Below are 14,450 nucleotides of genomic sequence, written 5' to 3'. Positions count from 1 at the left end.
CCGAGGTCGGGTGTTTGGCCGTGGCTGCAGCTGGGCTCTACCTACAGGTAGTTTGTTTACCTTTGGCGACTGCTTGACCCGCTCTCCCCCGATCTAAGTGCTGCTGTCGCTGCGATCGCTTTGGAACTCTCTATGGAATTGCTGGAGGTCCGGCCGATGGAGGCGCTGCATCTGAGCTGGTGGGCAGCTGGACTTTTACTTGCGACGGGAGTTTATGACCTTCAGCTAAATGGACAACTCACGACAAACTTCACCACAAGCCGATAATATAATGTATTAATACTTGATCGTGTGCTTTACTAGTGCTCGATTCTGTTGTTTCACATGGCTTCAACCAGTGTGTTCTCTCACCATAGGCCTAATCCCTCTCCCAATGACAAAAAGTCTCTCTCACAGACACTGATTTTATTGCTCTTGTTTGTCTCTGGTAATATCAATGTAACCCCCCCCCCCCCCCCCCCCAACCCCACCCGGGCTCCTTCTGAGGATTTACACAGTTCTATCAACTCCAACTGAATTTGCCAACAGGCACGGAATTGGCTTTCTTCACATTAATGCAAGGAGTCTATTGCCCAAAGTGGACCAACTGAATACCTGGTTAATGGCTGCTAACCCGGACATTGTTGTGATCTCTGAGACATGGGTTCAACCTTCTGTGAGAATATACATGTTGGTGGTTACAATGTTTTTAGAACAGATCGTTAAGGAAGGGCGGGTGGTGTTGCTATTTGTGTTTCAAATAAATTTCATGTGTCAGTTTTACTTTCCCAGTCAATCCCAAGACAATTTGAACTTCTGGCCCTAAACATTACCATTGCAAATGCCCAACTTACAAGTATTGGTTGCTATAGACCTACCTCTGCTATTAGTGAAACAGTGTTGAATTTAGCTGAGGTGTCGTTAAATTTTTGTAAATCTGAAACTATTGTAATTGGTGATTTGAATTGGGACTGGCTAAGTGACAAATCTGAGAGTTTCAAGCTGGCCTGTAACTCTTTAAATCTAGTACAATTTATTGATAGCCCTACCAGAATCAATCCACTTAAGCCAGACAGTGACACTTTGTTAGATTTGTCCATGTGGGGACTTGAACCTGCAACCCTCCAGTTCCCAAACCAAGTCCTTATGGCCTGAGCTACTGCCGCCCCCAAAAAGTTGTTGCAAACAGGATTCAAACCTGTGCGGGGAAACCCCATTGGATTTCGAGCCCAACACCATAACCTCTCGGCCACCGTGACTGCATAACAAATATAAGCACATTGCAACAGATGTAAAAAAAAAAAAAACATAAAAGGTGATTCTGATAAGGTTCTGTTTAATGTGTTTCAGGACGTGGACAAATTGATGAGTGGGGACAAATCTATCTGGCTCTGAGCAATAATGACTGTTATACTAACCACTCCAAATTCTGGCAGATAATCAAAGTACTACAGAACAAAAAAGTATCACATTGTCCCCAGGAATTGAAAATTGGATATACCTCTGTCACAGACAAACGTGATATGCTGAATGCCTTTAACAGTCTTTTTGAGAAGGCAGGTCGTATTTTTGATCAACTGTCTCCCTCAACCCCAGCTGTATCTTCAGAGTGTTTCACACCATCAGTTATGCCCTCTTCCTCTTCTCATTCATTTGATTCTAAAGCCTTCCAAGTCACTGACGTTCTCAATGCATTAAATACAATCGACCCCAAAAAGGCACCTGGGCCCAATGGCCTGGACCCCTACCTGTTAAAGGCCGCTGCATTGGTTATTGCAGAGCCCCTCACCCACATTTTAACATGTATATTGGTTTTAATCAGGTTCCAGTTACTTGGAAGCAAGCTTATATGTCACCCCTTTTTAAAGCTGGCAACCGATCTGACATGAACAACTACAGGCCTATTTCTAATCTCTCTGTCCTCTCAAAAATATTGGAAACATTAGTCGCTACCCAACTGAAATCCCACATGGAATCATTCAATATTTGAAACAACATGCAATATGGGTTCCGTTCGAGGCATAGTACAGTAACCGCCACTTTGAAGGTCATTGATGACATCTAAGAGGCTATGGACAACAAACGTATATGTGTGTCGCTGTTCATTGATCTTACTAAGGCTTTCGATACTGTGGACCACCCTTTACTCATTAACAACTTGCAGAATGCCAGCATTGGATGTAAAGCGGAAAAGAAGTTCCACAGTTATCTGACTAATTGTTCTCAGATTGTTAAACACAGTGACGTCTTGTCTGACCTGGTCACTCTTGAGATGGATGTTCCGCAAGGATCTGTCTTGGGACCCTTGCTTTTTCTAGTTTATATAAATAACATCTATGAGTCCCTCGGGGATTGAACTCGGCGGGTTAGGGACGGCCGCTCGGTGTGTGAGGATCCCCTCGCGGATCTCCTCTCCCCTCTTCACGGTGCTGGCTGGCTCGCATTTCATCCGAGGCGGTCGGTCGGCTTGGAAAGGCTCGCAGCTTGCGGCCGCTATCTTTACAGCGCGGACCTCGCTGCCCGGACCTCGCTGCCGGGGCTGTGTACAAAGTGCTTGCTTTTGTGGTCCTGGTAGTCTCAAAGACATTCGTGGCCCTGGTACTCTATACTGACTATTCATTTTTAGTTTAGTTAGTTTACAGAAAATAATAAATATACATAGGACATGCGATGGATTACAATCATGAAAATACAATACAGAATAAAATCAGTGATGAAAATGCAGGACTTGAACCCACGATCGTGCCAACATGAGACGCCCGCTCTACCAACTGAGCTAGCCAACATAACTTCAGATTGGTGGAGTTATGTTAACCATGACTCTAGTGCGTCATCGAGCCATGATTTCAGCCCCGCCTAAAACATCTTGAACACAAAACTGGCTAAAAACAGTTTAACGGTCTAACTCCACAATCCAGTACTACAACGTTCACAGTCTTTGCACATGTTTTCAGTCATTATTTTCCAACATTTATAATTTGGTTAGAAACAAAACTCTGAATTTCCTTTCCACGGCCTTTAAAACTCTTGTTGGTGTCTCTATTCAGTCTGTTGACAATTAGAAATACTTGGGAATTTGGATGGACAAAAGTCTAAATTTGAAACACTATAACACTATAAGGGAAGGTATAAGCATAGCTAACACCCCAAACACTATAAGGGCAGGTATTAGTATAGCTAACACCCCAAACACTATAAGGGCAGGTATTAGTATAGCTAACACCCCAAACACTATAACAGCCCGGACACACCAGGAACGTCAGGAGCGCGTGGCAGCTGCGTGGCGGCTGCGTGGCGTGGCGTGGCGTGGCGTGTTGTTTTTATTTCGGCGTCCGTGTTAACAGGTTAGAGCAGCCACACTGCCCGTCTCATGCGCGTCTTATCTAGAGAATAGAGGTCTCGCCTATTGTTGACGCGTGCCGCGCGCGTCTCACAGCAACAACAGACAGTGAAAGTGATCTATTGACAGTATATTACATCATACCAGCTACATTACTACAGTTTTGATGTCTAAACATCTGTAGAATGTCACAGACAGTGAAGGTGATCTATTGAAATATGAGCAGTCTGTGCTGTGGAACTTGCAGTGACTTAGACAGCTCCATGAATTGATAAAGTATGGTGTTTAAATCAATACCTCCTGCTTTCATTTCGAAATAAAAGCCCTCAAGCGTTTTTTCTGTGGGCAGAATTCCTTCATTTGTTAACACGAGGCTAATATTCTGAAATATGTGCCGGACAGTGTTCTAGAACATGAATGAATAAAATACACAGTTTTAATTGTGGACTATTACTATTATTTACAAATTACCCCACGTTTCTTAACCTTTCTCAGTCTAAAATAAATATAAATTATATTTATAATGAAATGAAATGACCATTAAAAGACACACTATGTGGAAAGAAAGGGTTGACAGCTGCAGCAGCAGAAACGCAGCTGAAATGCAGCTGGTGTGAACACCTGACACGTCCATCACGTAGCCACCACGCAACGCAGCCGCAACGCAGCCGCAACGCAGCCGCAACGCAGCCGCCACGCAACGCAGCCGCCATATACTCCTGACGTTCCCGGTGTGTCCGGGCGCTAAAGGCGGGTATTAGTGTAGGTAACGCCCCAAACACTATAAGGGAAGGAATAAACATAGCAAACACCCCAAACACTGAATATGGACAGTTATTAACATAAGTAACGCCTCCAAGCATTATAAAGACATGTATTAGAATAGGTAACGCCTCCAAACACTATAAGGGAAGGTATTAGAATAGGGGGATGGTTTTTCAGTTGTAGCCCTGGCAATTTAAAATGTCACATACAAAAACTAGATGTTGCTTGCAACCCCAAAAGGTGTCAATATCAAAGGAGTCAGGGCTTTGATTGGTTTCCACATTTATAATTTTGCATTGGTCATTTGTTTGTTTGATGTGACCTCTGAGCACATCAGTAGAGGGGCATTGAATCAGCTTTTCTCTTTCCTTTCTTTTTTTGTCAGCATGGCTCTAGGAATTAGTTATTCATTAAGCACAATTAGGTTATTACCACACACCTGCAAAACTAATGACTAAGTCCCCCTCAGCCTCAGCTCTACTTAGTTTTTGGTGCTAATTGGCAAAATTGTAGCATGCTAACACGCTAATGAAAGCTGTGGAATATTTTAATCATTATACCTGCTAAATATCAGCATGCTAGCATTGTCATAGTGTCATGCTGACATAGCATTAGCATTTAGCACAAAGTACCACTGTGCCTAACTACAGCCTCACTGAGCTGCTAGCATGGCTGTAGACCCATAGTCTTGTTACTATGTGAGCCTGGCAACATTTTGTAGCACTTACGCCTAGTTCACACTACAAGACTTTAGCCCTGATTTTCCAATCCCCGACAGTTTTTTTTGAGCTCCCAGACAAAAAGCCCTATCTAGCATATCTAAATATGTGGACCTGTCGGGGACTACGGCCACGAGCTACAGCCAATGAGAGAGCAAGACACGGATTGATGGGAAACCTGGGGGAGGAGGGGTCGCCTGTAACAAGAGGAACTTACTGGATGTGATGCACTTGCTACAAAGTTGTTTTTGCACCTAGAAGAATAAATAGTAAAAAAAGAGTGAGGAAACGATGGAAAGAGTCTATTTTGTGAAAACGTGTCAACAACAACATCACCAATGTGTCTGGCATATGGTATCACATCACTTACTGTGTGTTTCTCGCGAGTGTTTCTGTGGGAAAACGTAGTTTGGAGACCTCATCAGGGATTCCTCCTGGTGAAAGATCTTGTAGTGTGTGACCCCCTGTCACCGGTCAGTGATGTAGTGTGAAAACCACAACGACTTAAAGACTCCCGATTACAAGACAGCAAGTTGTGTAGTGTGAACTCTGCTTAATGCAGTCATGTTTTTAGCCCATTCCAACATGTCATGCAGTACCTATGGAAGTTAATTCAAAACTCACATTAAATGGCACACTTTGTTCTATTGTTGTGGTTACAGTTTGCTATTTTTCTGTGATATTTTCCCAAAGTAATTAACCTCAAATTACCATGCATAAGCACCCCCGAATCTCCCAAATTAATCATAGTGATCAGATTCTCGTCTTTTGTGATGAAGGTTTTTGTTTTACTCTTTGTGCCCTTAACCTATAATGTAATTAATTTGCCATAATTTGTCTTTGTGAAATTCCCTCCGACATGCCCTATTTCACTTGCAAATAATTGTTTGGGTGTCAGACTCTGTTTGTGGTTTTCAACAGAGAACCTACAGTCCTTTCTACTCTCCCTCTTTGTGTGCTTATGACTATGAGCTCCACTTTATTTCAACTTTAGATCGACTTTAGATGGTGTCTGCAACTTGCTTTGAGGTATGCACCAAACTAAAATCCCCAGACCAGGCTGTGGGTTTCAGCACGGAACAAAACAAGTATGCCCAACTGAAGTGTTAACAATGGCCCGACCTGTTTCAGGCCTGAGTTGGCAAATGGGCTCAAACTAATGAGAGGCCAAGTCATTATGGTGGCTTCTGCCAGAATACTGTTAATGAGAGTTTTGAGGAATGCTATTACATTTCTTGGTAGAGCAATGAAGGCCAGATGCAGCAAAGAGTAAAGTCAGGTTGAAAAGGAGAAAGAGGCAGATGTCGAGAAAAGTAATATTCTTCGGTATTTAACCACCAGGGAAAAAAATGGATGTGGCTTCCCCATGACAGGTTTTGTTATTCTGACATTAGTGCATCACCCCAGGGCAGGCCACGTCATACCTGTCAGTCTGCTGGACGTGTTTTGATAATGGAATCCACCCCGAGTAAAAATAACACAACTGAACGTGCCTGACACAGAGGTCAAAAATATTATGTATTTCGGAAAAAAAAAGAATGGCCAGCTAATGTTCCCACCGAAAGGGGCATTTGTAATGATGTGGACAGAGCGCCTCGGGAGATGATAGATAGTGCTTTACTGAGCCATATGCTGGCTAATGAAGTTAGTGGAATATGATGTGTTGTTTGTATATTTACCCATAGTGTTAATAGTTAAAGTGCTTTTCTGTGTTATTTGCAGCCTACAGTAGGGTATCATTCAGGTTTTAGGAGCTGTGTCCCAGTCAGGATGCGCCTACAAATTATGCAACAGGATAAAGAGGTACATTCTGAATTTTGACAGTGAATAAAAGCTACTAGGTGATATTTGGTTTGTGGCTCCTCCCCCAATAACATTTGAAGGTTTTGACTTAAAACTGCAATTTTACATAATTGTACCATTCCACCCTATTTTTTAGACTGGTAGGTGTAGGGGACACAATGCAAAATAAAAATAAAGTTTTACATTTTTTTTTCAATTTCCTGACCAGGTAAAAAGAAAACAAAATTGCATGATGAATGTCACTTCTATTCAGACTTTTCAATTTGATTTTGTTGTTGTGAAATCCCCGAACTCCAATGCTTTATGGGCTCAAACACGGACTTTAACACCACCTGAGCTAAGGATGCATCCAGCATTTACGCTTTCCCAAAACACCTTTAACAACTTCCCATCCGCTCATTTCTGAGCAACAAAATAACAGCGGAGGTATTCATCTTCTAATAAGATAATGCACTCTCCAAAAAGTGTCTCTCTCGTCCACCATTGAATTAATTTGCCAGTATCTCAAGACTGAAGGACCATTTAACAAATCCTCTTTTGATTCTAAGTGGCTCCTTAATGCATTGGTCCCTTCTTGGTGTAGCCATTTTCAATTAATCCTTCTGCATTATGCATGATTACATTAAACAATCCAATAAATTGATATGGAGTCTCTGGCTACGGAAGGACTCTGTTAATGGATATAAAATGGAGTTACACCACTCCGGCACGATTCATTATTTCCCTTATTGTTCCAAAAGGTAACATGCTAGGTCTGGGTGACACTTTTATTTTAGTTGGCCATTTCACTACACATCTTCTCCTTTATGTTTGTGTCCATTATGACTCAATACTGGAATGATATTACAGCATGCCTAAAAGCTGGATGAATTCTATTAACACCCAGTCGAGCAGTATTTGTCCCAGAGTATGGGCTTGCATTTAGGAAAATGAAACAGTAAGGTTGCTGATACTACTGTGTTAGTTCAATTTTTTCATATTTATCAAGATGTATCAACAATGCTAATTCATCCACTCCAAATCTTCTGACCATTATCACATCACAGTTACTAGGGCACAGCCAGGAAGCTGTATAAAGAATGGGAGGATTGCTAAGTGGGGGTCTGCCCACTCAACCTTGGCACACAGTTTTCCAACAGGAAAAACCTGCAAATCAATTTAATTTCAGTTTGAAGGAATACTTTCACAAAAGACGTTTTGCAAATTACGTTTATCAATCGATTAAAATACTTATCGCTATTAATCGCATGATTGTCCATAGTTAATCGTGATTAATCGTAAATTTAATTTGCCAAGTATGTAATACTCTTATCAACATGGGAGTGGGCAAATATACTTGCTTTATGCAAATATAATTAAACATGTATTATTGGAAATCAATTAATAACACAAACCAATGACACATATTGTCCAGAAACCCATAACAACCCAAAATATGCTCCAATCATATCATAGCAAACTGCAGCCCAACAGGCAACAACAGTTGTCAGTGTGCTGACTTGACTATGACTTGCCACAAACTGCATGTGATTATCATAAAGTGGGCATGTCTGTAAAGGGGAGACTTGTGGGTACCCATAGAACCAATTTCAGGTCAGGGGACCCTTTTCAAAATGGCCATGCCAGTTTTTCAGCAATTTAGCGCAAGTTTGGAGTGTTATTTAGCCTCCTTCGCAACAAGCTAGTATGACATGGTTGGTACCGATGGATTCCTTCGGTTTTCTAATTTATCTTTTTCAGTTTATCTAATTTATCTTCACTCTGGCTTTCAAACCGAGCCCATTTTCAGTCAACGGACCCCTTTGAATATAGCCATGCCAGGTTTGCTAGTTTCATATGTTGCCAGTATCTTCTTTCTTCCTTTCAAACTGAGCCTGCTACAGCATAAAAACCGCAAGTTGCGTTAATGCGTTAAATAAATTAGTGGCGTTAAAACAAATTACTGTTATCATTTACCTAGCTAGTGTTGGTGAGGATTATTGTGCGATACAAGAGATGTATTTCACTGAGCGGTTTCACCCTTAATCATACTATGACAACCTAAGACTTTCTTGACTTGCAAAATGATCTTTTAAATTGACAATCATCATATGTGTGATTCATGGCGCAATTCAAACAGGATCAAAAACATATTTGTCTCTCGCCATTGACTACCGTATATATTGTTTTTTAGAAATAAGGTCCAATGGGGGCAACGAAAGGGAAGGGATTTCTCAAAGTACTGCTAGACTTAGTTTCCTTTTAGCCATGGTTGTGGTGATTTTCCTGTGTTGGCTGTGGATGAGGAGGAAGCATGGAACTTCAGAAACAAAAAGTAGCTAATCCTAAATGGGTAGCCTTGTGGTTGCTTTAGCATAATCTGAAATGAATGTCACAGAAATTCAATGCGCAATATCCTGGCAATTCTGCCTGTATTTCATTGTGTGTATTACTTACTTTCTATGTCCAATAGGGAAATCTCATATTAGACATATTTTCCTGTAAAATTATTATCACGATGTCAACAGAAAGATGCAGAGAAGGATAATAAAATACAGAGAGTGCACAACTGTGCGGACACTTGACTACCACAAAGTGTCTCCTCCAGGCTGTCATCATGAGCACTCCTGCTGTCTCTCCTCTCATTATACTCCCCCTGTCTCTGTGTCTTCACCCTCTCCCTCCTTCGCCTACCACTCTCCTCATCTACAATTGTCAACTTCTTCCATTGGTGCACATGGGCTATTAGGGCCTCATAACTGTCAAGAAACCTGTGGCTTGCCTGGAGCCTTATACACTGTTGTACCCCTCATGGTGAATCTAACTCAGTCCCTGCTGCTTTGAAGATATAGTGAGGCATAAATATTGGAGAAAAAGTCAGTCAGATGATGCATAAATAGAAAGGTATAATGCAAGGGAGACTCAGTAGAGATCGTAAAATGCATTTTGAAGACTTAAAAAATGCATGAAAAACAAAACACCACAATCATTTGATTTCATATTAAAATAATGTCATTAGTATCAGGATTACACTGGCAACCAGCAGGAAGTGGACCAAAAAGCACGACTCAGACAGAGATGAACTGGCACAGACAAAGGGGAGCACACAGACAAAATACACAAGGAAGAAGGGTAATTGGGGACCGGTGAAACTGTCCATTTTGCACTGAAAGCAACTACCAGACGCCAGTAAAACGCCCGCCTACAAAGTGCCCGCCTACAAAGTGCCGTACAAATGTAAACAAAATAATTTCTATTCTATTGTCATATTCTGCCAAAATATCCTGTGTTGAACAAGAAAATATTATAAATACCATCAGCGTTTTCAGTCCAACATGGCGGCAGCAGCTGTTGAAACAACAGAGTTTTGTCTCTTTGCTCCTATACTCTTTGGGTGAGTATACCAAAATAAACAGGAAATAATAAGTGGAAACAAGGAAAACATAACTCAATGACGGCCCAGGATGTAGCAATTAGTTATTAAGTGTCTGGATGCATCAAGTGCACCACGATTAGTTGATGATATGGGGACATATTACCCAGGACTGATGAATGGTGGACACTGTACAGTCTAAATACATATTATCTTCAATCTGAATAAACAATAAGTTAAAGTTATATTATGTAACAGTTGGTGGTTGCTGATTGTAGACACATGGCATTCAAAGCTGGTCCTCCTCCATGGCTCAACGAGGGAGCAAGAGTGAATGAAGAGAGGGAGCGGCATTAGTGAGAACATAGCAGTCAATCAGAGAAATAGAACGTAAAGCCCAGAAGGAAAATAAGAAGAAAAGAGAAAATCCAGGCAGAGAGCTGCAGGGTCTCTGTAGATACAGACACCACCACATACTGCTAATGTGTCAGAAGTGATTATTGAGAGGGATTATTTTTGTACCAGTCTATACATTGTTTTTTTACAAAGTTTAAAGTTGCTTCATTTCGAAGTATAACATAGCATAAAGTACTATACATTTCAATATACTGTAAATGTTTTGTTTCTTATGTAGGTGACATTTTGTGGCTGAAAAAAACAATAAATAGAATATGATGGCGGAGTGTAAAGATGCAGCGGCCCTTGGGGATCAACAAGTGCAATTGTATGTCCTATTGTCTGTCCTAGTCGTCCAACAAGTATAACATACAGTCGGAATATGTTACTGAACATTAGGACAAACTACGCCGGAAAAACTGACGAGTTCTGGTTTGATATAGACTAATTACGCCGCCACGGACTGCTATCGGCTACCAAGCCGACTGTCAACCGAGTGAGGAGGGTGCGCAAGCGGTGTGAGAGGAAACAACGGAGGGGGAAGAGGGCCGGAATTCACGCCAGGCTAAGAGCTAACCCCACCAGACCAGCTTTACCATCACTTCTGCTCTCAAATGTCCGCTCCGTGGACAACAAGCTGGACGAGCTGCGGCTGCTGAGAGATGCAAGCAAGGAGATGAGAGACTGTTGTGCGTATGTATTCACGGAATCTTGGCTCCATGATAACATCCCGGATAGAGCAATACAGCTAGAGGGAATGACTGCTCTTACCTAGCTGCTTCTCTGTCCACACGAAACGCAAAGGAGGGGGCTGTGTATCTACATCAACCAAGCCTGGTGTGTGAATGCTACAGTAGCGGCTAAACACTGCTCGCCGCTGGTAGAATTCCTCATTGTGAAATTAAGGCCGTTCTGTCTGCCTAGGGAATTCACCATTATTTTTGTAGTAGCTGTTTACAGTGCTAATGCTAAAGCTAATGCTAAAGAAGCCCTGTGGGGCCTGCACGATGTGATCAGTGAGCTACAGACCAAACATCCTGATAGCTTTGCAGTGATTGCCGGGGACTTTAATCACACCAACTTAAAGACTGTGTTCCCCACATTCTATCAATATGTGGACTTTGAAACCAGAGGAGAGAACACATTAGACTTGGTTTATACCAGCACCCCACAGGCATACAAGGCAGCCCCCTCTGTTTGGTTTTTGTTGTTTGTTTCTATTTGTTCTTTTGGTACTTGGTTCCCCTCCCTGCCTTTTGTTGTTTTGGATTTTTCAGCTCTATTAAAGCTCGCTTTTATTTCTAACTACCTGTCCTGCCTGTTACTCTGCGATTGGGTCAACTTTGTAAACTCACCATACGACACTATATGGTGTTGACATACTCTAATTGTATTAATTAGCCTCTATGCTTAGCCAAATGTAACACTTCTATGCCAGCATTATCTCCTAAAAAGTGCGTTCCCATACAACAAAACTGCATTGTGAATTACATTTCGAGGGAAATGTATTTTGTCGCGGATTATTTTTGTTTTCGACATATCACAAATAACGTTTCTAATCAAACTCTGCGTAGAGAGGAGATTGGGGTGATGGATGGGTCAAACAAACACTGGGCTTTCACCCAAGAGGTCACTGTTCGTTGCCCGTAGTCCTTTTTTTTAGCATTTTAAGTATCAACCCACTGCTAAGATGGCGCACGCTCTGCTGCGACAGCACAGACTGTACTCTGTTTGACAGCGTCGGTGTAAATGGTCTAGCGTCCGGTCTAAGTGTTCTTGTGTTCTGTTACGCGTTTTATGTAAGTCACACTGGGCTGACCGACCATGATCAGATCTTACAAAGCGATCGTCATTTCACTCGCGATCTTATGGCTGATCTGCGATTGGTTTAGCACTACAGCCTGGGACCGGCAACAGGTTACTCGCCTACAGCCGCGATGAATTCCTGCTACACTGGACCTCGCTGCTGTGTAACATCAAGCCTGCTATGGCTCTACCGTCGGAGCTTCGACCGAGGAAAAGAGGAAGACGTGGAGGTATTTGCAGCAGAATAAGGAAGCGTCCATTTAAACCCCCTCTCCCATCCATCATCCTGTCAAATGTCCGGCAACTCCAGAATAAAATGGACTTGTTACACGCCTGGTGCCGACTGGAAAGGGACTTCAGGGACATCTGTATCATCGCCCTGTCCAAGACCTGGCTTGATGAGTTGGTCTCAGATGCTGAGGTCAGCCTGGACAACTTCACAATCATCCGATCCGACAGAACGGGACAATCAAAGAAGAAAAGTGGTGGAGGGGACTGCCTTTACATCAATAACAGGTGGTGTAACAACATCAAGGTGCACCGTAAGGTGTGTATGCCTGACCTGGAGTTGCTGACCCTGTCCCTGCGTCCCTACTATCTCCCCCGGGAATTCCCTACTGTTGTGGTCAGCTGTGTTTGCATTGCCCCCAGCACAAACATCAAGACAGCATTGGAGCTGGTAGACGAGGATGCTAATGCTATGTTAGCGAAGTACCCCGGAGCTCTGGTATTTATCTTGGGGGATTTCAACATGTGTAGACTGGACTGCGTGCTTCCATCATTCGAACAGTATGTGGACATTCCTACCAGAAGGGCAAACATCTTGGATTTGTTTTACGGCAACATTACCGATGCATTACGTGCACGTTAATATCCACCGCTCTGACTTGCAGACCACATCATCGGCTGTTTACTTCCGCTATACAAACAGGAACTGAAACGTCATAAACTACAACGTTACAGTGCCCCACAGTGGTTGGAGGACGCCATTACACAGCTTCAAGGCTCCCTGGCATGTACAGACTGGGATGTTTTCGACGGAGACCTGAACAACAGGGTCTCTGTCATTACGGACTACATCAACTTTTGCATGAAAACCAGCATTACAGTTAAAACAATAATGAAATATCCCAACTCCAAACCTTGGATCACTCCCCAAATAAGACAGAGCCTAAGGTAAAAACATGATATCTTTAGTCTCAAAGACTGGGCCAGCCTCAAACTGGCAAATAGAAAAAAAATAAAAAATGAGGTGTTTAAGGCTAAACTAAAATTCAAGGACAGATTACAATCTGATTTTGGCAACATGAACACCAAGCAGGCATTCCAGAGGGTGAGAACCCTCACTGAGTGTGAACTAAAACCCAAACTATCTGCAATAACTGACCCAGCATCCTTTGCAAAACAACTGAACACATTCTACGTCCGTTTTGACAGTCAGGACTTCACAGCTGAATGTGGAGAATGTTTGAGAGCCCTCCCCTCACCAGACCCTGACGAACCGGCCCCCTTTACAGAGGTGGATGTACGGCGCCAGCTTAGCCGGTGTAAGACAGGCAAGGCCCCAGGGCCTGACGGCATCCCAGCAAGGGTGCTGAAGACCTGCGCCCAGGAAATCTCACCAATCCTCCACTCACTCTTCTGTGAATCCTACCATACTGCCACAGTACCCACACTCTGGAGAACTGCTACCATAATCCCCGTACCCAAAAAAACCCCGGCCCACAGAACTCAACCACTACCGCCCCATTGCTCTAACATCCATAATGATGAAATGCCTGGAGAAGCTGCTGCTAAATATAATCCTGCCAGTTGTCGCCCCACAACTGGATCCCCTCTAATTCGCCTATAAGGCTAAGAGTGGCATGGAGGACGCTGCGGCCTGCCTGCCACACCTCCTACTCCAGCACCTGGATGCCCGTGGCAACTTCGCCAGAATACTCTTTGTGGATTTCAGCTCTGCTTTCAATACCATCTAAGGGCATCTGATGAGCCGGAAACTACACCATCGCAACACTCACCCCCATCTGATCCATCTCATACACAACTTCCTCAGTGACAGACTGCAAGCTGTGCGGGTGGACACGACCACATCACCTGCACTCACCACCAACACCGGAGCACTACAGGGATGTGTGTTGAGCCCATTCCTGTGTACACTTTACACCAACGATTGCACCAGTCCGTCACCCAACACCACCTACCTCAAATACTCAGACGACACAGCCATTCTTGCCCTACTCACAGACAACAACTCTGCCCTGGACTATCACAACACAGTTGCTCACTT

General features: G+C 43.0%; 1 long non-coding RNA gene and 1 other non-coding gene across 2 annotated transcripts in view; both read right to left on the bottom strand.

Moving 5' to 3' along the window:
• LOC141782143 (uncharacterized) overlaps positions 1–14,450 on the bottom strand; it is a 331,916-nt gene that overhangs the window by 251,616 nt on the left and 65,850 nt on the right. The window lies entirely within an intron of this gene.
• trnas-cga (transfer RNA serine (anticodon CGA)) lies at positions 1,157–1,238 on the bottom strand. The gene has a single exon. It is a non-coding gene; the product is annotated as a tRNA-Ser (tRNA).

This window comes from Sebastes fasciatus, chromosome 14 (assembly GCF_043250625.1).
Source record: "Sebastes fasciatus isolate fSebFas1 chromosome 14, fSebFas1.pri, whole genome shotgun sequence".
NCBI lineage: Eukaryota > Metazoa > Chordata > Actinopteri > Perciformes > Sebastidae > Sebastes > Sebastes fasciatus.
Note: the sequence above shows the minus strand (reverse complement) of the source record. Positions and strands in the feature narration are given on the sequence as shown.